General features: G+C 41.5%; 1 long non-coding RNA gene across 1 annotated transcript in view; it reads right to left on the bottom strand.

The window, feature by feature from the left end:
* Window positions 1-543: 543 nt before the first annotated feature.
* Window positions 544-21,918, bottom strand: part of LOC311532429 — a 118,092-nt gene continuing 96,717 nt past the window's right edge. Inside the window, exons 3-4 of the long non-coding RNA XR_014714381.1 lie at window positions 3,314-3,389; window positions 544-632 (exon numbers count right to left, since the gene is read on the bottom strand). This is a non-coding gene — a long non-coding RNA (uncharacterized lncRNA). The remainder of the gene's footprint in view (window positions 633-3,313; window positions 3,390-21,918) is intronic.

The following is a 21,918-nucleotide window of genomic DNA, read 5'->3' as shown; positions in this document are numbered from 1 at the left end:
GTTCTGGAGAAATGATTTCATACAGTAGCTTTTACAATCCCAGATTAATATTCTAACTGGGTTAGCACTTCAGAAGGAGGAGAAAAAATATTCCATTTCCAAATACATGTGTAGTTTAAATTCACACACCTGAGCTCGCCTGCTTTAATATTACAGATCTGTAGTTATTTAGCAAAAGAAAAAGCAGGCCTTCTCATAGCCTCTGATTAAACAATGGCAAAATGGACTAACTCTGCTCAGAGAAGTACTGAGACAGTGTTTAAAATGCCTGATGGGTCACTGAACAATGGCAGTGGTGATTTGCAGTTTAGTTACTTGCTGAAGTTGCTACACAGTTCCTGCATGCTAACATGGTGTGTTAAGTAACTACCAAATACACATAAGATTGCTGCGGGGGATGCTGTGTGTGAGATCAGCCAGCAGTGTCCAATGGAAAAGTGAGGTGGATACACACAAATAAGCAACTTTGCCTTAAAAAAAAAATTCCTTTACTAAGTGATTTTCGCTCGTTCTTCATGGCCGTGCCTTGTAAATGGTGGGGATGTTGCGTGGATGCCGACTGTCCCTGTCCCATGGATTGACAGAGTCTTCAGACTCCAGTTAGTCCCTTACTGTGATGCCATGAGCATGTGCTGTAGCAAAATATAGGTGTTTCAGATGAAGAGAGAATGGGCAGTTTCAATATCCTCAGACAGAGGAATAGCAAGAAACAAACCTTCACTTTCAGGGCCAGAGTCTCCATTGCCCCGTGCCTCGTACAGTAATTTACACCAGTGCAGGAGTGGGTGCAAAGTGCTACCGATTCAGTACGGTGCATCAGGAGATTTCATTAGAGAGGTAGCAACATTCATGGGAATGTAATTGCCACTTAGAGCAGGCGACTGGGTGTCAGGATTACTCGGACCTGCTCCTTCTTTTGCCACTGACTCACTGTGACTGCAAGTCACGTAGCCTCTCTGTTGCTCAATTTTCCCACCAAAAATAGGGATATGAACATCTTGGTATGAAAGGTGCTGTGTAAATGCATTATTGTCACAGTTAGAAAATTCATCTCTCTGTGCTTCTGTTTCTCTCACATTCTTGTCTGTTTAGATTGTAAAATCTTTGGGGTGGGGACATTTCTCACTACATATATGTACAGCACCTAGTGCAGCGGGGCTTTGATCTCAACAGGGGCTGATGGGTAATACGAATAATTATATACAAGTATTATTGTCATCGTCATCACAAACAGCATAACAACACATTCCACAAATCAGTAACGAAATGTGCAAAACTGACAATAATTCAATGAACATGCACTACTAGGGAAAAAAGGATTTAAAACAACAACAGTTCTGTGTTTTTTTCACATATTTGTGAACAAAATGCCAGTGTCCCTAGGGGTGAGAGTGTTACACACTTGTCAGATACATAACAGAGAGGTGTTCAAAGGAGAACAACCAGGCAATATTTTCCAGCATGAGAAATTCCCAGATGAAGAGTGAACAAGCCATTTGGAGACCTACATATTTTTTAAATTTACTTATTTGGTTTTTTGCAAAACTGACTAACCCTTACTAGTGGTGTATAAAGCCATTTTAAAAGATGGTAGAGTCTTAAAATGTTTACAATATGGTCATATAACCAAAACAAATACACTGAATCTTAAACCTTCTAGCAGAGAGCTCAGCTGGATTTTCTTTTTTTTTAAATCTGCAAAATATAATTATATTGGTATTGGGTTAAAAAAATAGAAAGCCCAGTCCAAGCTCCTTATATGGATATTTCAGACATGCTGAGGTTCCTTTTCCATAAATGTTAAGCAGACATCTGTAAACATAATTGGAATTTACTGCACACGTGAATAACTGCATATAAATTAGCCTGTATCACTGGGTTTTAAGAAAGGATTGTGGGTTTTTTTCTCCCCCTTACCTATAAGAATCCAGCATTTATAGTGAACATCCTAGCACAATGCCAGTGTTAATTTTCTCTGTTTTATTTTTTTGCATACCTATTACCAAGTTACATTTATCATAAAATCTCTATAGAGGAGACATTCTGTTGAATTTAGGACACTTCTAGGTTTGTTTATCAGGCTAATAGTTATTCCTTTAGAAAATGCAGAGCAACGGTGTTGTCATGGGTTGCTTAATATTAACAAGAGAGACCTGCACATCTGAGGAAATTGAACATGTAAGACTTCATATCTGTATTTCTTTGGTCTCTATCTTCCTTTCCCTCTTCCCTATCGCCTCTTCCTTTATCGGCTGGATCCTACATAGTGCTGAAACCTCTGGCACTGATCCAGCAATGCATTTAGGGCTTGAGTCTGATCCCATTCAAATCAATGGAAAACCCTCATTGATTTGAATGGTGCAGGATCAAACCCTTAAGCATGTGATCAAACATTAAGCATGAGAATAGTACCACTGAAATCAAGTGTTTTGCTCAACCACAGCTTGAGTGTTCTGCGCCAGGCTGATCCAACCCCATATTCCTCCCCCTCCTACCTCTTCTCCCTCCACTCTTTCCCATTTAGGGGTGGTAAAAGATGCCATATTGCAGCCCTGCAAAAGGAAGTCCTCTACTTATCCAAAGAATACCTGTAGAATGGGTACAGACGCTTCAAGCCTTTCTATATTGCTCCTACTAATGTACCTAACTCTTTATCTTGAGGGCTGTTCTTTGCTGAAATTGCCAACAAGGGTTCCAGTGAGTGCCAATTCTAATGGTGCCTTTTTGTGTGGTGTGGACGCCTCCTCACCAGGAAAGACCGAAGGCTTGTCTACAGGAGGAAGTTGTATCAGTTTAATTAAAAGTGTGATCTTCTAATTGGTTTAGTGAAACTGGTGCAAAAAGCCCTCTGGAAATCCTTATTTCAGTTTAAACCAGGATTATTTTGATTGCTTTAAACCAGTAAGGCCTGGCTGATGCACCAAGTTACACAGGTTTAGTTAAATCCGTGCAAGTCTGTGTGCCCACTTTTGAGTCAATTTAATTTATCGGCCCTGGTTAAATTCATGTTTTAAACAGACATGAGTCTCCACTCAGGAGGCGGGGTGCCTGAATCGACCGCCGGAGTAAAGATTCAATGCCGTTTTTCCCTGCTGAGGCTCGAATGCCATTCCTCTGGGGAGCCTTCGTACCATGGCAGTAAACAGTTTCACAACTATGTATAAACCACAGATCTTGTGTTCTTCACTGCCTAGTGTATTGTTGGCTGATGGAGCGGCTTGGGCTGGACTTTTCTTTTTTTTAGGGCACTGCACCACAGGCATGACGGTGAAAATATGGATAGACTTTACGGACGTGCTCGGTGTTGGCCTACCTTTGCTCCCTCTGAAGTCAGTGTGAAAACTCCCACTGGCTAAAGCACTTTTGAAAATCCCATTCTCCAACTCCTCCTGCAATTAGAAATGGAAAAGAGCTATGTAGACCTGTGTGGACAGATGAACTCCGTAAAGAAAGTGATATAACTTTTTTATACATTGGGCTACTCCATCGTAAGAGTCTATAGAAGTCAAAGGTCATTGAATCAGGACCTATAGAAATTGGAGCTATGAAATGTTTAATTGAGCTCTATGAAGCATGGCAAGAGCATCTTCAGAAATACATTCTATGGGATAATGGTAGCAGTGCTGGGATGCACGGTATAATGAGATTTTACTCTAGTTGCTTACCGACTTCGTATACAATACACACAGAGCTTCTTCACAGGAACTTTTAAGCACGCAGCAAATATTAATTAATTAAACTTCACAACAGTCCGGCAAGTTTTTAGGGAAATCCATTTTACAGATGGTGAGTAATAAAGACAAGGGATTAACCTGGGACTTGCATAGTGAGTCGGTGGCAAAACTGGGGAAAGAACCCAGGGGTTCTGTTGACTCATTCCTCTGCCCTAATCACCAGACACTCTGGGCTCTCCCATGAGGATGAAAAATATTTCTCCCAAACCATGCCATAGGCATCATCAAATGCATTCCCGACAGTCCCTTGTTTATCATAATGGCATTATCAAGTGTGCCAATTAAGCAATCATGATTTATTTCATTGTCACTCTTCAAAGACACATTTGTTTACAGTTCAGCCCCCAAACCCTAACTTGTCATAAACTTTGTTTATTTTGACTGGGATTCGGTGTAAAAAGCAAAGGACTGTAAAATCATTAATAGGGCAGTGACCTCTAGGCGAGCTATGATTCTCACCTTGACTCCAAAATTCGCCCCAGCTGTTAGAGGCTACGGATGCCACTGATTCTGGGATCCCCAGGGGTTTTCCAAGTGACACCCTCAGAACCATGTGATCAAGGAGGAGTGACCTTAATATAACCCTTCTTCTGCCACATATTTGATAGGAATTGAAGTTGGCAAGATACATCAGCCTCATGGCCACAGAATCAGCAACGAACTGTCTGAGATAGTCAGGGGCAATGAAATGGGGCCAGGAAGACACTCAACTAGATTCCTCTTTGTAATGTCCATATACAATTGAGGAACACAAAAGGAATCCAAATAGGGTCAGCTAGACTTTAGGGACTTTAACGTGTGCTACTGTCTTTAAAGAGGAAATCTTGATGGGTCATGCATTTTAATCCTACAAGGCCCGTCTGAACGAGAGGAAGCTTGAGCTGACAGCATACAAGCCCAGAATCCCGGCTGGTGGGAATCATTGGCTTCAATAGACCTATGCTGATTTACAGCAGCTGAGAATCTGGCCCATATTCTACTCTGCCTGTACGTCAGAGGCCCTGAACAGAGCTTGAGAATCACATTGTACAATTAAGCAGCAAAGTAGACACACCCACGGATACCTACCTGAGGACAAGGAGAGTCAACACATTAAGCTGTATGATCATCAGAGATATTACAGAAGTGGTCAAATGCTACATTGAAGGGAGCTATAATCAGAGCACGGATAGACAGAGAGAAGAGAGGTACTAGCTACCCACTCTGTCCCTGAATACATCCCTTACTATGTATTACTATTACTAACCACTTCATCTTAATACATCTTCAGTCAAAACAAAGAGCGGGCTCTTGCTTATCTAAAATCTTATTTGCGACACAGTTGAACAGACCCTGGACAATTCAGTTATGCGAGATGGCTGCACAGCCAGAACATTTGAGTTGTGAAAACGCTCTGAGATTCTTTTCATAAAGGATAAGGCCCAATTTATAATTCAAAATTATAAAGGCTCTTTTGTCTAGGCCCTCCCGGTTATTTTAAAGCACCTTGTATTTGGTTTAGTGGAATACCCTCTTCTTCTCTCTCAAACCCTGCCATGTGTAGGATACTTCCCATGCCAGAAAAATGTACTCAGTATACAGTTATCTATTCAGTGAAATTATTTTAATTTTTTCACATGAAACATATTTTTATCAAAAAGGGGTTATTTTTTGACCTTTTAAATTTGCATGAAAATTTCCCCCTGAAATTTTCAGTTTTATCAAAAATGAAAAAGTGAAAAATGCAGTTTTTTGGTTGATAATTTTTTTCTCTCTCTCCCTTCCACCCCCAATGTTTGTCCCCCTTGTTCATTGGCAAAAGGGGAAAGGAGAAAAAAAGTTTTGTTTTGTTTTAAAAAGGACAACTGCAAAACAAAACAAAACAAAAAGAAACATTTCAGCGACAAAAATTATCCAATAAAACTTTGTGAAACTCAAAGCATTTCAAATAAATCAGAAATTGTTCTTTTTTTTAAATCTCTAGAATAAGGATTTCAAAATTTGGAATTTCTTTTTTGTAAAAACGTTTTCTGGTATTTGACCAGCTCTAGTTTTCATTAAGAAAACCGATACGATTCTTACAAAGTCAAAAGTATAGTAGAGAGGGAGTGAGGTATGGCGGTTGGAGCGTAAAACTGGGAATCAGAACTCCTGGATTCTGTTCTTGGCTCTGCTAATGACTAACTACAGGATTTCAGGCAAGTGACACTCTATACCAGAGTTTTCCTATTTGTAAAATGGGAAACACAGAAGTTACTTGACTTATAAAGGTTTGTGTAAAGTCTGAATGATAAATGCTTCTTTGAGATCCTCGGATGAAAGATACTATAGTCATACAAATTACTATTAGCCACCAAGTATTACTAGCCACTAAAGATCACCATCACCACCTATTAAGCATCATTGGAAGAGTTGATCTCTGCACAGAGGAGGAGTTTGTAACTGATGCTCTGCCAGTTGAGAACTGACAAATTGCATCCCTTTGCCTATAAGCAGCTATGCATGCAAACGGTTAAGAGCAGTCCAGATGGAGGTCTCTGTAATTGTGCATGTGTTTTAATAGTTGTAATCAGTACTTAAATAAAACTTCGTATGCAATTTGGCTTTTCTAAGAGCCTGATCCAAAGCTGGCTGAAATCAATGGGAGACTTTTCATTCACTTCAGCTGACTTTGGATAAAGGCCATCCTGCATCATCTGAGGTTGTGGAAGCTGCGTTGTTTGTTGAACTTTCTGATCTACATTTTGTGCAGGAGATACAGGGGAAAAACCCAGGTAAAACCAACGTCACAGTATCTGTAACTATTTCCACTCAACTCACTCCTCTATCTCTTTTTTAATTTTAGAGCTGATTGAAGAAAAAGTATTTTGCACAGAAGAGGCCAATGCAGACACATGTGAACCAAATTCAATAATAAGCAGGACTATATGATGGCTACCAACCAGATCAACAATGACCACACACAGACGGATTTTGATTTTATTTAGGCCACTGCAAATCTGCAAATCATCAGACCTGCACAGTCAAAGATTTAACCCCTGCCGCCCGACACAGAAAAGTTCAGTTGAGATGACTGTATTGATTTACCTTTAAACTGAGAAGCACAAAATTCCTGCGGCCAGCAAGAGGCAAACCGAGCAGCTGCTACCACAATGACATTTGAGTGCTAAGCAGAGGAATGATTCCTAGAGCCAGAAGCTTAAAAAAACTAAAACCAAAAACAGGACAGCAATTTTTTGGCACATAAAATAATAATTCAAGGCCACAAAATGGCTAAATCACAGAAACGATCCGGATTAAAACAAGAAAACAATCCCAAAGCAGCAAAATTTTGGGAAGCATTGGTAATTGGAATTGTAAGGCTGCCAAAGTTCAACCTGGTGATGAGCCTTTGTTCCACCTGGCTCATATCTCTAGTAACGTCTTTGCTGGGGTATTTGCCGCTCTGTACTTAGCCCTCCAGAGTGATGTTTAATCAATATGGTGCCACTGACAACGTCAATTACAATGGAGAACCTTAATAAAAGTAAGATTTGCATGTGCGGTGGTCAAGATAGATGAAGGCTGGGGGCTCTGCAGTTGAGGAGTTTCTGGCAGATGCATCAGCAAAGGTTGCAGGAGCAGAGAATATCGTTAAACCTGCATTTACGTAGGAATTGAAGTAGAACTTCATGTTTTCTTTCTTTGTTTATCTGCAAAACCTCCCTAGAACCCTGCCAGTCTCACTCCAATTTAACATCAGAAACAATAATCTGAGATTATGAATCAGTTTAATTTGTATTACAGTAGCACCTGGAGGCCCCACCTGAGATGGGGGTCACATTGTGCTTGGAGCTGTACATATGTATATCAAGAGAGAATCCCTGCCCTAAATAGTTTACTGCTGAAGGGTTCTATCCTGCAAACACTTGTGTGGGTCCTTACTTTTAAGCAGGAATGTAGTCCTACTGATTTCAATGGGGTGTGTAAAATTAAGGACACGTGAATGTTTGCAGGAGTGGAGCCTAAGTAGACACAACAGACAAAGGGTGGGAGAAAGGAAATATTATCCCCATTTTGCAATTGGGGAACTGAGGCATAGAGAGATTAAAATTAATGGGAACTGTGTATCCAAATCCCCTAGAAGGCTTTGAACATCTCTGCCCAAGTGACTTGCCGAAGATGATGCTGGAGGTACGTTGCAGAGCTAGGAATGGGACCCAAATCCGAGTCCCATTCTAGTGCCTTAGCCACAAGACCCACCCTTCTGCTCCACCCAGCTAAGCTTTCATCACTTTTACAGAATGTACCATTGTACATTCCCCGACACCGAAGCACCATCCCGAATAACTGTAAGCAGTACTTGCCAAAATAAGTGGGCAAAGAAAAAAAAGATATTTTGTGATGTAGCCTCCTTGATTTGCTTTAGCCTTGTTTCATCACACACTCACTAATTCACAAAGCAGGGCAATTTGCAAAGTACCTCTCAGTCTTTAGTGTGGATGAATAAGGCTCTACGGTACAGGAATTACAGGTGAGCCCCCTTCCCTTGCCAACATCCTGAGATATGAAGGTGCAAGGTGACCCACAGATACTGCACCATTACTGATACGCACTATCCTGAGTTGCTTTGATTTATCTTGTGCTAATGCCGTTTTACTGAATGGCACAAAACAGTGGTACCGTGGTTTATGCAGTAAATCTCTGCTTCCCTTGTATAGTTGCCTTTTGCTTTTCTTTGCTGCAATTAATCTGGGTTGGGTGTCCACTCCTTGAATTTATGGCAGGAATCTGCTATAAACACAGGGTTCTCACACTCCCATTTTGGTGGCAAGACTTAAGTCTTAAGGCCTCTTTTTATTAGGGCACAGCCTATGCTAATACAACACAACATAAGCAACATAATGGGATGAATGGGTAATATTTAATGGACAAACTTTTTTTTTTTGGTTGAGGGTCCAGTTCAAGTCCTCATTGCATCTATTGTGAACAGCGTGTGTCTCTGAATCTGTAATTGTAGAAGATAATTCACAGAGAGTCAGGCAAGCTATAGTTTCAATATCCATTGCAGGATAGTTCCATTGCATGCACAAGTCAACATGGCATGGGTGTGTGTGAATGCATGCAAGCACCTGCCTAAGTGCGCACACTGATGTGGTCAGCCAAGAGTATGCATAGAAATGCCTGTGTGCACATATGTATGTGGCACAGATCTGCCTGTGTGTGGATATTATTGCAGCAACCTGCATGGAACTTGGAAGGAAGAGCACAGGTTGCAGGAGGGAAGAGTTTGGAGGAGGCACCAGGAAGTCAGTCTGTGTGCACCTGGCTAGAACATTAGCAGCAGTTGCAACATTTCTGTAAATACTTCTCTTAATAAAGAGCCAGTTTATTTTTTTTAAAAACGGAGTCCTCTCTTGTTGTTATACAGCATGTGGTACACAAAGCAGATATGAACGTGGTGTATGTGTGCAAGGATCTGTCTCTGTGTGTGGATAGGACCATGAGGCGTGTGTGAAAGTCAGGATTTGTGTGTGTGTGTGTGTGAATATGGGTATGGGGATTGCAGAGTCAGATGGATGCATGTGTGTTTTTAGTTACACATGCAGGACAAGTCTCTTCCTATCTCATTGTTTATTTACAGGCGGAGAGGGAGGAAATCAGTGGAGCAGGAGCTCTAGTCAGCAATGACCAGGCTTCACTGGCAGCAAACCTGGGTTTGTTGATCAAAAGGGAAGCCAAGTTTGCTGTGCTTAGCTATCATCACTCTGCCTCTTAGCCATCACCACTCTGACAACAGCAAACTTGCTGAATTTGCCTCGACTTGCAATAACTAACACTGGAGTTCATGGAAATACGCCTGATATAAATTGAGAGAGATCAGAATATCAGAGCTAAATATACATACACATATAAAAATCCCAGTCTGCCAGTCTTTTTGTCAAGGGTTTTCTCTTCTTTCTGATAACCAAATAATGTGTTGTGGGGTCTGTCTTTGGTTAAATATATGGAATTATCTATTACATTGTTTCAATATCTATTGCACTGATTTCACTTTAAATGCTTTGGAAATCACAGCAAAAAATCATGGCCTTCTGACCAAGAGTCATACACTATCATCAAATAGGAAAAAGTCAGGATTGTAATTTAAAATATATATTAAAAAATTCTTTATGTGAACCTCTCATTTAAATGAAGAGACAGAACATGATTCAAATAATCAGACCCAAGTGAAGACTATTTTTCCTGGCAAATTAGTAGAGGTTTTAAATGAAACCGAAAAGGTGTTAAGGTGGAACATTGGCCTCATTAGACCTTAATTATTTTTTCTTGTTATATTACTTGAGCAGTGGATTTTTCCTAGTGTGGGTGCTTTTAAGCAACATTTCAGAAATTTTATTTTATGAAGATGCTTCCTGAAAACGCATCTCTGGACTAACAATCACATCACCTTTATCATCAAGCAATCCTAGGAGTGCCACCTTCAGAGAAGGGTCCAGTTCAAAATGGCCTGATTGGTTTTGAAACCCCACAGGAGCTTCCTCCAGATACCTAATGTTTACTTAGCCCGCTGTTCAGTGTGTGTTGCTCATCTTTTTTCTGTGCTCAATCCACAGGAGGTTAGGAGTTTGCTCCAGCTGCTAAGTAAGGGGAATCAAGGCCAGATTTTTAAAGGTATTCAAAGGGAGTTTGGTGCCTAAATACTTTTAAAAATCTGGCTCTTAATCCTTTAACTCAAGCTGTAGTGGATCATGCTCTTAGATCAGGAGAGGCTGGCTTCAATCCCTGGCGATAACCAATAGGATGGTCATGACATTGTAAATATCTATCTAGGTATTTATATGGCCCTCATCACTGTATTATCCAAATGCCTCATAGACATTAATCTTCACCACCGCTCCAGTAGGTAAATGTTAATCTCCATTTTACATATTGAGACGGCCCCAAGGGGTGAAGTGACTCATCCAGTATGAGTCAATGGCAGAGTGGGAGTGGAACCCAGATCTTTTGAGTGCTGTTATGGCACCTTAACCTCAAGACCATCCTTCCTGTCCTATTTGCTCCCTCTGTCTGCCTAACACCCGGCTGCTCGCCATCTCTTGACACACTCTCACCACGGTTGGCGGAAGAGCTTTCTCTTCTGCAGCCTGTGTTTGAAATGGCCTTGCTGAATCTATCACATCAACACTCGCCCTCATTTTGAATCACGGTAAAAGATGTGTCCCCCCTTGCATCTGTCTCCCAGTTTCTCTCCCCCTCTGCTACTATTTAATCGGTCTTATTGAACACATATGAAAGAGGCTACGCAAACTACAGTTGCATTTTATTGCACATTTATTCCGGTTATTGCAGATCCAGTCTGCAAATGAAGCTTGCCACTGCCCTGCGTACGTGCCTGCTTTACGTGGGTTTGGAAAGCTATGAAGCTAGCAGTGCCGGTTAATGTAGCGCGTGGCCTCACCGAGTTACACAGAACATGCAGGGTGAGATTTGCAAAGCTGCTAATGGGTTTTGGATGCCCAATTACCATTAATTTCTAATGACTGTGAAAGTCCCGCCCTCAGTATCTAGAAGTGGTTCCATCCACCCCCATCCTTTAGGATAATGTTGGTTTCCTTTTCTAAAGGGATTTACTAAAACTGTGTAGCAGCCCTGTGGATCTCTGCAAGTCTCTCCCCTTTACACCTCCCATCCAAGCCTGGATGTATTGCAGCCACTATCCTTCCACTGTAGGAGGACTGGACATGCCTCTCTTCACAGTCAAGCAATGTCATTCCCAAGACAGCCAGATGAGAAACCATACAGCGGTATGAGGTACGCCCCTCTGCCCAACGGGCTAGTGCACAGTGCTCCCAGCCTGGAAATAAAGATTTTGTCTTGAGCTCAGATCTCTGGGTGGCAGGTTACTACCAGATCACCAGGCTGCCCAAATTCTTAAGTCATATAAAAGCTTGGTTGAGCCTGGATACTAGATTCGTCTTTGTCCACAGAGCAGGTACAATACAGCAGCAAACCCTGCCAGACAATAGGCCTCAGCCTAGACCTGAATGTGTTCTTCTGTCATGGTGAGATGGCAGTCCAGTCTTCAGGGCCCATCCTTTGGCAAGTTCAGCAGAGAGATGATGAGAGGGACAATTAGGAGGAAGGCTTTTGTAATGGGGACACCTGTTCCCTGGGAACTGGACCAAGAGTGCCAGCTTATTTCCCATAAATAGCCAAACAGCCTTCAGATGGTAATGACGGCCATTCACTAGGGCGAAATCCTTGCCTGCGCAGAGGAGCCAGCACAATGCCTAGTCACCACATAAATCCCACTTACGCCCTGTTTTGAGAGTGATCCACAGTCCTTTGTCCTGGCCCTTGCTCAAGGGTGAATTTTACCCACTAGTGACTTGGGCTTGGTGACTCAGAAGCAAATGCTTCTGTCTCCCATATAGCAATCCCCTGAGGTATCCAGGCCTCTGAACGCATAAATCTTAATTGTCCATTCATTTTAATATCATTCATTCCCAAACAATGTCAGCTGGAACAGACAAGGAATCCTTCCCAGGATCACGGAGAGCTGATGCAACTCTTACTACGGGAATGTAACTTTCCAAAGTTCACAGAATCATAGAATATCAGAGTTGGAAGGGACCTCAGGAGGTTATCTAGTCCAACCCCCTGCTCAAAGCAGGACCAATCCCCAACTAATCAATAAAGTTATATTAAAATGTTCAAATATCAAATCCACAATTACTTCAATTGTAAGTTCTTTGGGGCAGGACCCATCTTTGGGTTCTGTGTACAGCACCTAGTACGATGGTCCTGATCCATGACTGGGACTCCCAGGTCCTATCGCAAAACAAATAATAAATAATAGTAATATAGACTAGGTACAGATTGGAAATCCCTTGCTTCCACTGGTGAGCAGTTACTTGCAAGAATAGTTCCATTGATTTAATTGAGACTACTTCTGTGAGTAACTGTTCCTGAATGGGGGCAAGGGGTTCACAGTCTGGCTCCGTGCTATTACCTTACCGGGCATTTCTGTAGCTTAGCTTTAGTAACCAATCACAGTGATCTCATATTTATGAAGTCTCCTTTCAATAATTATCAAACGGTTGCATTTGTGCATTTCTGGATAAATTATTAAATCATAATTTCTAATTTAAATGCCAGATTTTGGTGTACGTGTATCCTTAGGGTAAGCTAATTGGCATTTTTATTAAACATCACCCATTAACACAAGAAGAATGCAACAAGAAATATTTTCAACACACAGTGTGAATGGGCAGCAAACTGTGCCGCAGATTCTTAATGTTACTGAGGAAGATTAAGTTATTGACACTACAATATAACGGAAAAGGGATTCTCCAAGCACCAGTTAATAGAACTGTGAAGGAAGGTTGCCTACTAACAGAGGAGAGGGAAAAAGTGCTAAGTGGTGGGAGGGAATGGTGAGATTTACGGGTTGGTTTCTATTTAAAAACGGCAACCCAGATCAGAGAAGTCACAATTTAAAATGAACAAAGTGTGCTTGGGATGATTTAACTGGGGAGGGAAGGTCGCGTTTAACTCCAGCGAGCTGGGGGACTGAACGACTATAGGGATGCTTAATATAGAGTCTTATTCTCTTAGGCATCCCTGGATTCAATGCCACTCAGGACTGAACTGAGCAAATGCCTTCGCAGTGTGATAACTGTTGAGATGGTCTATGTGAAATGAAGTGAGCTGGTCAAGTGGCTGGTTCTCAGTGGACAGGCGTCAGCCTCAAAACATACCACCAAGACTGGCCAAAATTGGCATCCTTGCTGGCAATCTCGGAGCAAATGGACTTGGAAGACTGAGTGTCTCGTCCGTAGGGGTGATCTTTGCAGGATAATATTGAGTCATATTGGCAGGGCGTCAATACGCAGTGCTGCTGCCCCTACTTTGTGAATAAAAGAGGACTGGAGCTGCCAACCTCATAGCAGTGGGTGTTCTCTACTCAGTGTCTACTACTGGTTAATGTCATAGATTCATAGATACTAAGGTCAGAAGGGAGCACTATGATCATCTAGTCTGACCTCCTGCACAAAGCAGCACCTATGACCCCTCCCTGGCTTGAGAGGGCGGGTCTTCTGTTGCTTTGGTGTGGGCGCCACCTGTCAATCCCAATCAACAAATAGGCCGCTCCTATTTTGTGCAAATCCATTACTTTAGTAATGCTATGGAGGTCAGGGTCAACTTAGACTCTGTCCCAGTGTACACTTGGCTTTTCAGACACATTTATATTTATTATTCTGATTTAGTATTTATATTGCAACAGTGCCTAAACCAGGCCCCCAGCATGCCAGGCACTGTACAAACACATGCAAAGAATTAATCGAGTTTCCATGCAGGGACTAGTCTTCCATTTTTATTCTCACTCAGTGTCCTATTGAATCCAGGGGGATGCCCTGGCACAATCACTGTGTGCACATGAGAAACTGTTTTGCAGGATTGGGCCAATAATTTAGAACATCAAGGACATAAATATGAGACCATAAATCCCTTATTCACAATGATTGTCCTTGGAGAAGGGGATGTAGTTTTGAAGGAAAGGCTGAATCCTGTGCAAGGGTATATTTAAATAGATCCCTCAAGATCTCCTAGTCGGAAATGACACACACTGTGGTAAAGTGTTCTCTCTGGACACTGTCCTACTTTCTTTGCCCTGTAATCCTAATATACTTTTGGGCAGTTAGCAGGCTGATGAGAAGAGGATTTGCCCAAATTATTTCCATTCTTCAGACTATATATTCACTGTGATCAGACTGATTAGTTAAATAAATCATCCCTACCTGAAGATAATCCATTTACGCTTTTTAATTAAACACAATTATCACAATTTGTTCTGCTGCCTGCCAGACTGCAAGTGGAATCTAAGCTGATGGCAAGAAACTTTTGAAAACATGTTTATCTTCAGGGATAAAAAGGAACCTAAATGTGCTGAAACCACATTTTTGGTGTGTGTGTGTGGGGGCACTGAGGATTCTGTAGGAAAAAATGCAGCAGTGGGAAGTAATCAGGAATATGTATTTACCAGCTATGTGCCTTTTCTTTTTTGTGAAATTCCTGCAACACCAAGAGCACAAGATGCATGTTTCATATAATAGTATTAATACTCTGCACTGATACAGTGCCTTTTATCCAGGACTTGCAATCGGTTTTATCAGTAGTTAATTAAATCCCATATCACCCTTGTGGGGGAGGTAAATATTATCCCCATTTTACAGATCAGGAAAATGAGGCACTAAGAGATTACACAATCAGTCAGTTTCAGAGCTCACAACAGAACCCAGGAGTCGTAGGCTGGGGCTGCATGTGCTAGATCACACTTCCTCTCAGCTGTATAGGAGTTCATGAAGGCTTTCCAAAACTCTGACTGGTCATGGGGGTGGGTGCTCTAGATTGCAGGGATACATTAAAGCAGATCTGCTTTGCTGTTTAGCATTCTGATCAGATGGATGTGTTGAGAATGTAGGCCAAACCCATCCTTATCATTGTCAAAACCAGCACAAAAACCCACCCCTTTCCAAACGCAGATTAAAATTCTGGACATCTACAAACATACAAGGAAAATTAAAAGATGGGTTTTTTTTTGAAGACTGGCAAATTCATTTTCACCCATGACTCCTTGGTAGCTTCACACAGCCCTAACTCCTATCATTGCCATTATTATGGAAAAGTCCTATAGGAAGAATGAAACCAATAGGTCTCTGTGGAAATTGAATAGGCTTCTATACAAACGATTCTAAAAATCTATACAGTTTAATGGAGGATGTGATCCTTTCTATAGGAGTTAATGAGCTGTTCCATAGAATTCTGTAGCAGAGATACGGTCCTCTATTAAACACAACAGGATGGTTAAAAAACCCAACCCAAACTTTTGGAAAGGAGATCATTTTCTATCAATTTCAATAGGAATTTTCCATAAGGGTGATTTGGAGTCATGTGATGTCCAGTAGGGCGAACCCAAGTATATGAACATAATGGAACCTAACCTGGCATTCATACCTCCCTCCCAAAACAGATATTAACAACACTTTGCACTCACAGAAACTTAGACTGTAACATCACAATCTGTCCCAAGTAAGGGATGGCATGTAGCGGCACTGCCCCAGAAACAATATTGTGACTCGGGGAATGATCATTCCCCTCTGCTCTGCGGGGAGGGAAGTAAAGCCAAGATCCTTAATGGTATTTAGGCTCCTAGCTCTTGTTGATTTCAATGGGATTTCAAGTGCCTAAATGCCTTTGAGGATCTGGGCCTAAGTTACTTTTGGGGATCAGCTCACGGTCCCCTGTGCATTCAGCTAGCTATGCTGGCCAGTGAGTCATCGGAGGCAAAGGTAGGGCTGGTCTCACTGAGGAGCCCATCTGCATCTGTAGGTGCCTAAATTCCTTGGACAATCTGGTAACAACCCGAAGTCACAGAGCAAGTCACTGGAACAGTTCCCAGGTTTCCAGATCTACACTTAAGCCCACTCAGATTTCTTTAGCGCTCAGCCTTCTGGCTGAAATTCACCTCTGTCCATTGGCCCAGCACAAAGTCTGTGCATCATGTAAGTCCCACTTTAGCCCTCTAAACAGGGCATACATGGGACTTAAGTGTTCATAATGTGCTGGCCCTCTCCACAGGCTGAACATCACTCTCTGTGAATGGATAACACACAGTAGCTGGGCATGAATACTGACTCATCAGCTCTTTGTTTGTTTGTACAAAAATGTATAGTCCTTTTTACATTCCAACAAGACAAGATACATGCCTTTTATTTTGTCAGGGGCTTTTATACAGATCAACTTCCTCTCAATTTGCTTTTACAGAGTGAGACAAGAAATAAGACATAATGAGACGGGTTTAAATATATGTTGGGGACCTTTTAGTTATTTAAAACCTCTCTGTAGTCCTTCTCTTTTATTCCCCTCCAGCACAATGTATGTAAGTTCAACTGCAAGCGAATATAGCAGACTATGTGCTGTTTGTTTTGGGTTCAATGGCATCTCATTTACACGTGTTAATTGCAACTAATTGGCACTAATTGGATGAACAGGAAACCCTCTGGGAGCACTCATACCTTTAATTTGTAGTAAATATCATTAATTAACATATGCTAATTAGAGCCAATTAACATTGATTAAGGGTTGCTAGCTACTTGGAAAGTACAACTATCCATGTTGTGTTAACTCAGCACAAAATATGATGCATGCTTTAAGTATAAAGGAAGAATCAGGCTAACATAAGGCAGCATCTGTACTGAGTGTTTGTTTGGGGTCTTCCCTGAATGTGATTCATACACGAGGCATTTTGAATCTTTATATGATTTACAAGGCAAACTTAGCACAGTGAAAGCCTGCTGGAACCAATATCCATTGAGTGGAACAGTGTGCTACTAAACATGTTGTATGTAGCTCAAACCAAAATATATTCTTGGGAAAAAATGTACTTCTAAGATGTGTCTTTGCCAAGCACCTGAGAAAATAATGCATTTTCTGGGCTTCAGAGAAGTTAATGTAGTAACAAGTAGATTCCTACAGGAAGACTTGTTAAAAGGAACATCTGTCCTTTGGATGAAATGTTAAGGCAAGGCTCCTTCTGCCAGTATCTGATGGTATCCAAAAGAACTGGCCAAGGTTCAGGTGTAATAAAGACCCTGGCTTTCCACGACTCCCGATCTCGAAGCTGGAGAAATATGCCCCTCTGCCCGACACCCTGAAAGGTAGGGGCTACGTGGTCCAAATTCACCCACTGACTGTCGGAGCCTTTGGGTGTATGGGACCCTGGTAACGAGCAAGTACTGAGAGAACGTGGAGTTGGTCAATGCTACGCTCGGCTGATGCGGCAACTCATGGTGTCGGATGCCATCAGGTGGTCGAGGGACATCTACATAGAACACATCACCGGACATTGGTAATACCAGGAGGGATGAGCTGGAATGCCGATCAGAAGCGCAGTCTGGGAAAGTAACTCAGATATTTTACTGATGGACTGTTTTTTTCTCTAAATGGACAACCTATCCTAAATTCTCAGTTACTGAGAGCCAATCTTCACTCATTGATATCTTTTGCTTTCTGCCACCAACTCTCTGTACAACTTTTTTCATGAGTAATGTACCCGAATGCATGGATGCTAGATCGCTAAACTGTATTCTTAAATTCATTCACCTAAATTTGGGTTATTGCTGATTATGCACTATATGCATCTTATGACTTTAAAAACAAACTTTGTATTTTTGGATAATCTAAGCAGTATACCCAGATGTACAGACATTCTTTTCTCAACCTATGTATTATATAATTTTTTTTAACATTAGCTTTAATAAAATCTTTAAATCCACAGGTCATCAGCAAGGATTGAATCCACGATGACTTTCTGCTCTAAAACAACAGCCTCAATCCACTTGAGCTGAAGAAGTGATTCCATTGACTGGTAACAGTAAGAGGTTCATATCCCTACATGGGTGACACATCACAGTTAATGAAGGAGACGGATAAATCTGAGTGACGTCCTTCCTGGCTAATGCTTTCCATCTTGGTAAAACAGATTCTATAGCATACAGGACTGTAGGTGTGCACTGAAGACTAGATCCTGCATACATTATGCAGGCAAAACTCTGGTGTTGCCTGAGGAAGGTGTGTACCATCTGGTCCTAAGTATCTGGAGAGTCACTGGGCTGGATCCACTGCTTTGCTTGGCTTTGGGGATTGGGAGGCATGAAGATAATTTAAAGCCACTTTTACTCCAACGTTGGACATGTGCTGAGCATATCTCAGCCGGTCCAGAGATTATGGATCACTGCTTCTCTGATCTAATCCATTCCTTTGCAAAGTGTCTTGGGGTATATTGAGTAGAACCAAGTTTTATGCTATGATGAATGTATTGAAACGTACAAAACTGAAAAGTGTGAAAGAATATGGTGTTAATCCCTTAGGGTTCAAGCCTGCTGCAACTGAAGTCAGTAGGAATTTCACCTTTGACTTAAGTGAGAACAGAATTGGGCCTTTAAAGAGTCTAGTACACACTGTTTGTGCAGGAACACTTGCTAAGACAGGCCTCTGCTGTATTAATTAACAAGTACCCAAAATAAAACTGCGCCTGATAATGATGTTTTTCCTAGATGGTTGGTCCTAGTTTGCCTTTTATTGTTTGCCATTCACAGATCATCAACACATCAACATTCCAGCACCTGTTCCCCAAGTATCTCCTGAAGATACTGCGAACCAGTGTCTGCTATTTTAATTACGGGAGACTAGCAATTTTGGGGGCTATCGAAATACAAATGAGTCAATCACTGTAGGTTTAAGTTCAAATACCTCCTGCTTTCCTGAAGCTGCTGTATTGAAATTATTAGCAACCTGTTTACTCTGCTGTTTCCCCTTTTAGTATCTGTTAAAACAATCAGTATCAATGTAAGTAGAAGGAGAGAGAAGAAAAGCTCTTAATCTCAATGAACACCCGTGAGGAGGTATGACTCAGAGTGACACCAGGTCTGTTTACCAATTTACATGTTTCTAAAAGGATTTGCCCCTCTTTTCACAACATCAAAGACTAAGGTAGTGACAACACAGGAAAAGGGGAACTCCAAATTTCCTAAGTTTTATATATGAATAACTTATTTTGTTTAAAAGTCTAGAACTCTTTAGAATAGGAAAATTGTATGTGTGTGTGTGTGTGTAGGAGGAGGAGGATTAAGTGGGAGCAAATTCTTATCATGCTTTGTTTTTGATCTTTCCTCTTTACTCAGCTAAAGCCTGTCTACACCAGAGTTTTATCAGCAAAAGTTCTGCCAGCATAGTGCCACCAATAAAACTATTTGAGTGGACAGCCTTCACATTTGGCTGCTTATGCTGGCATGTTTCATCCACACAGCATCCAGTTGTAGCAGCAACAGGCAGGCTTCACTCTAGGTAGATATCCCAGGGTCCTCTGCACTGCCTCCAGGTGCACTGTCTTGTGAGACACTGATACAAAAGGTTCCTCTCCCTCCCTCCCCCCACTCTCCTGCTGGTAATAGCTCATCTTAAGAGGTCACTCTCCTTACAGTGTGCATGATAAACACCCATTTTTTCATGTTCTGTGTGTATATAAATCTCCTCACTGTATTTTCCACTGAATGCATCCGATGAAGTGAGCTGTAGCTCACGAAAGCTTATGCTCAAATAAATTGGTTAGTCTCTAAGGTGCCACAAGTCCTCCTTTTCTTTTTGCGAATACAGACTATCACGGCTGCTACTCTGAAACCAGTATATTCATAGACACCTAGACTAAGGTCAGAAGGGACCATCATGATCATCTTGTCCAGTGGTTCTCAACCCATGGCCCAATCAACACACAGCCGTGGCCCATATGATATCTTCAGGGCCATACAGGTAGTATATATATTGCGTGGATGCAGCCCACATAACATAGAGAGCTGCATATGTGGCCCACAATGGTAAATAGGTTGAGAAGCACTGATCTAGTCTGACCTCCTGCACATTGCAAGCCACAGAACCTCACCCACCCATTCCTGTAATAGACCCCTAAGAGTTACTAAATTACAGAGAATCCACCATTTACACAATTTAAACCAAGTGCCCCATGCTGCAGAAGAAGGCGAAAAATCCTCAGGGGGTCTGCCAATCTGACCTATCCACATGCTCCTCTGGAAACTGAGAACTACAAGGGCAGGGACTGTCTCTTATTTAGTGTTTGTACAGCACCTAGCACAATGGGCCTCTGGATGCTACTACGGGATAAATCAATGATAGTATAAAATTTGAGATTGAGCCCAAATTGCAAAATCCAGATTCAAATTTCCATGTCAAAAAGTCTGGAAATGTTTGGAGCCAGGGTTTTGGATTGGCCCATTACACTAACAGGTGGCCAGTTGTAAAACATATGTTGGGATCTGTCACTGGATTTTGACTCGTTTGGGGGCATTTGAGATAAGGCCACCAGTAGGCAGAATACATTTTTAGAGTGTCTTTCATGCAAACGTTACCCTCAAATGCTTTACACAGTTAAATAACACGAGATGGGGGAAATGACAGTAAAGGAATGGAAAAAGGCATTCCCGTTCCAAAAGTGCCTCAAATCCAGGTTTTAGAGCCCTGATCCAAAGTCCATTCAAGTCAATGAGAGTCAAACAAATAATGTAGAGAGGAATGGAGATGCTTTTTCACTATTATCTCTCGAAGACCTCACTTGCTCCTTAAAGGCCTCAACAGAACAACAATACTGAGAAGACATGAGGGTCAGAGATGGTGTATTTTTTTTAAGCCTCTAGACAGACATATGAAACAATAGGCTAAAAAAGCCATTGGAAGGAGCCAGTGTCCTCTCAGCATTTCACAAAAATCCCACTGCTGAAACTTCATCAAGTGCATTTCAAATGTCTGCAAAATTAACGAAGAAATGGGTATTTCTGAGTCTTCTGCTGCTGGTGGACATAGAAATGGCTGAAGCAAAGTAGTTAAAATACTTGAGAATCTGCATTGTGTATGTGTGTGTCTGTCTAGTCACACAGCTCCAAATAAAAACTGCAGAATACACATGGGGTAAAAACTCCATGATCAAAATTTCAAAAATGGCCTCCAATTTTGTGGGCCACACTTGTGCTTTTTTGCAATTCTGGCCCAAGGTTTTTTCAGGACCAGATTTTCAAATGCTCAGTACCCACAATTAGCGACAGAATTCAGTTCTTTTGAAATTGTGGACTTTACTGAGGTGTCTAAATGGGAGCTAAGTTCTTTTGAAGGTTCGCCCTGATTGTGAGTGCCAAGATATGCGGAAAATCAATTCCCTGGAGTCTGATTTTCAGAGGTTTCGGAACACCCAGAATGCCAAGTGAAGTTAATGGGAGTGATGTGAACTCAGCACCTTTAAAAAAAATCTCCTCTGGGCATCTCAAAGGTTGGCCTCTCAAAAATTTGAGGCAACTGAAATTAGAGGCTACTTTTGTAAAGTTGTCTGAATGTTTTTGTCGTTCTAGGAAAATGACTATTGAAAATGGATATCACTGATACAATGGAAGTATTTGAGACAATACCAGAAAGCTGCCACTGTTGAGCTAAGTTCATGTAAAAAAAAAAAAATATGGACATGTATCCAGTCCCTGAATGAGAATGAACTCGCTATTCCAATACGTCTGTTCCATCTGTAATTACTATGACTCTGCGGTTCCTGACCAGGGTTTTAAATCTGAGTTTACAGTATCTACAGAGTATTGTCAATAATGTT

This window comes from Lepidochelys olivacea (genome assembly GCF_965140295.1).
Source record: "Lepidochelys olivacea isolate rLepOli2 genome assembly, chromosome: 17".
In the NCBI taxonomy this organism is placed as follows: domain Eukaryota; kingdom Metazoa; phylum Chordata; order Testudines; family Cheloniidae; genus Lepidochelys; species Lepidochelys olivacea.
The sequence above is the reverse complement of the archived record's forward strand: the minus strand, read 5'-3'. Positions and strand labels throughout refer to the sequence as shown.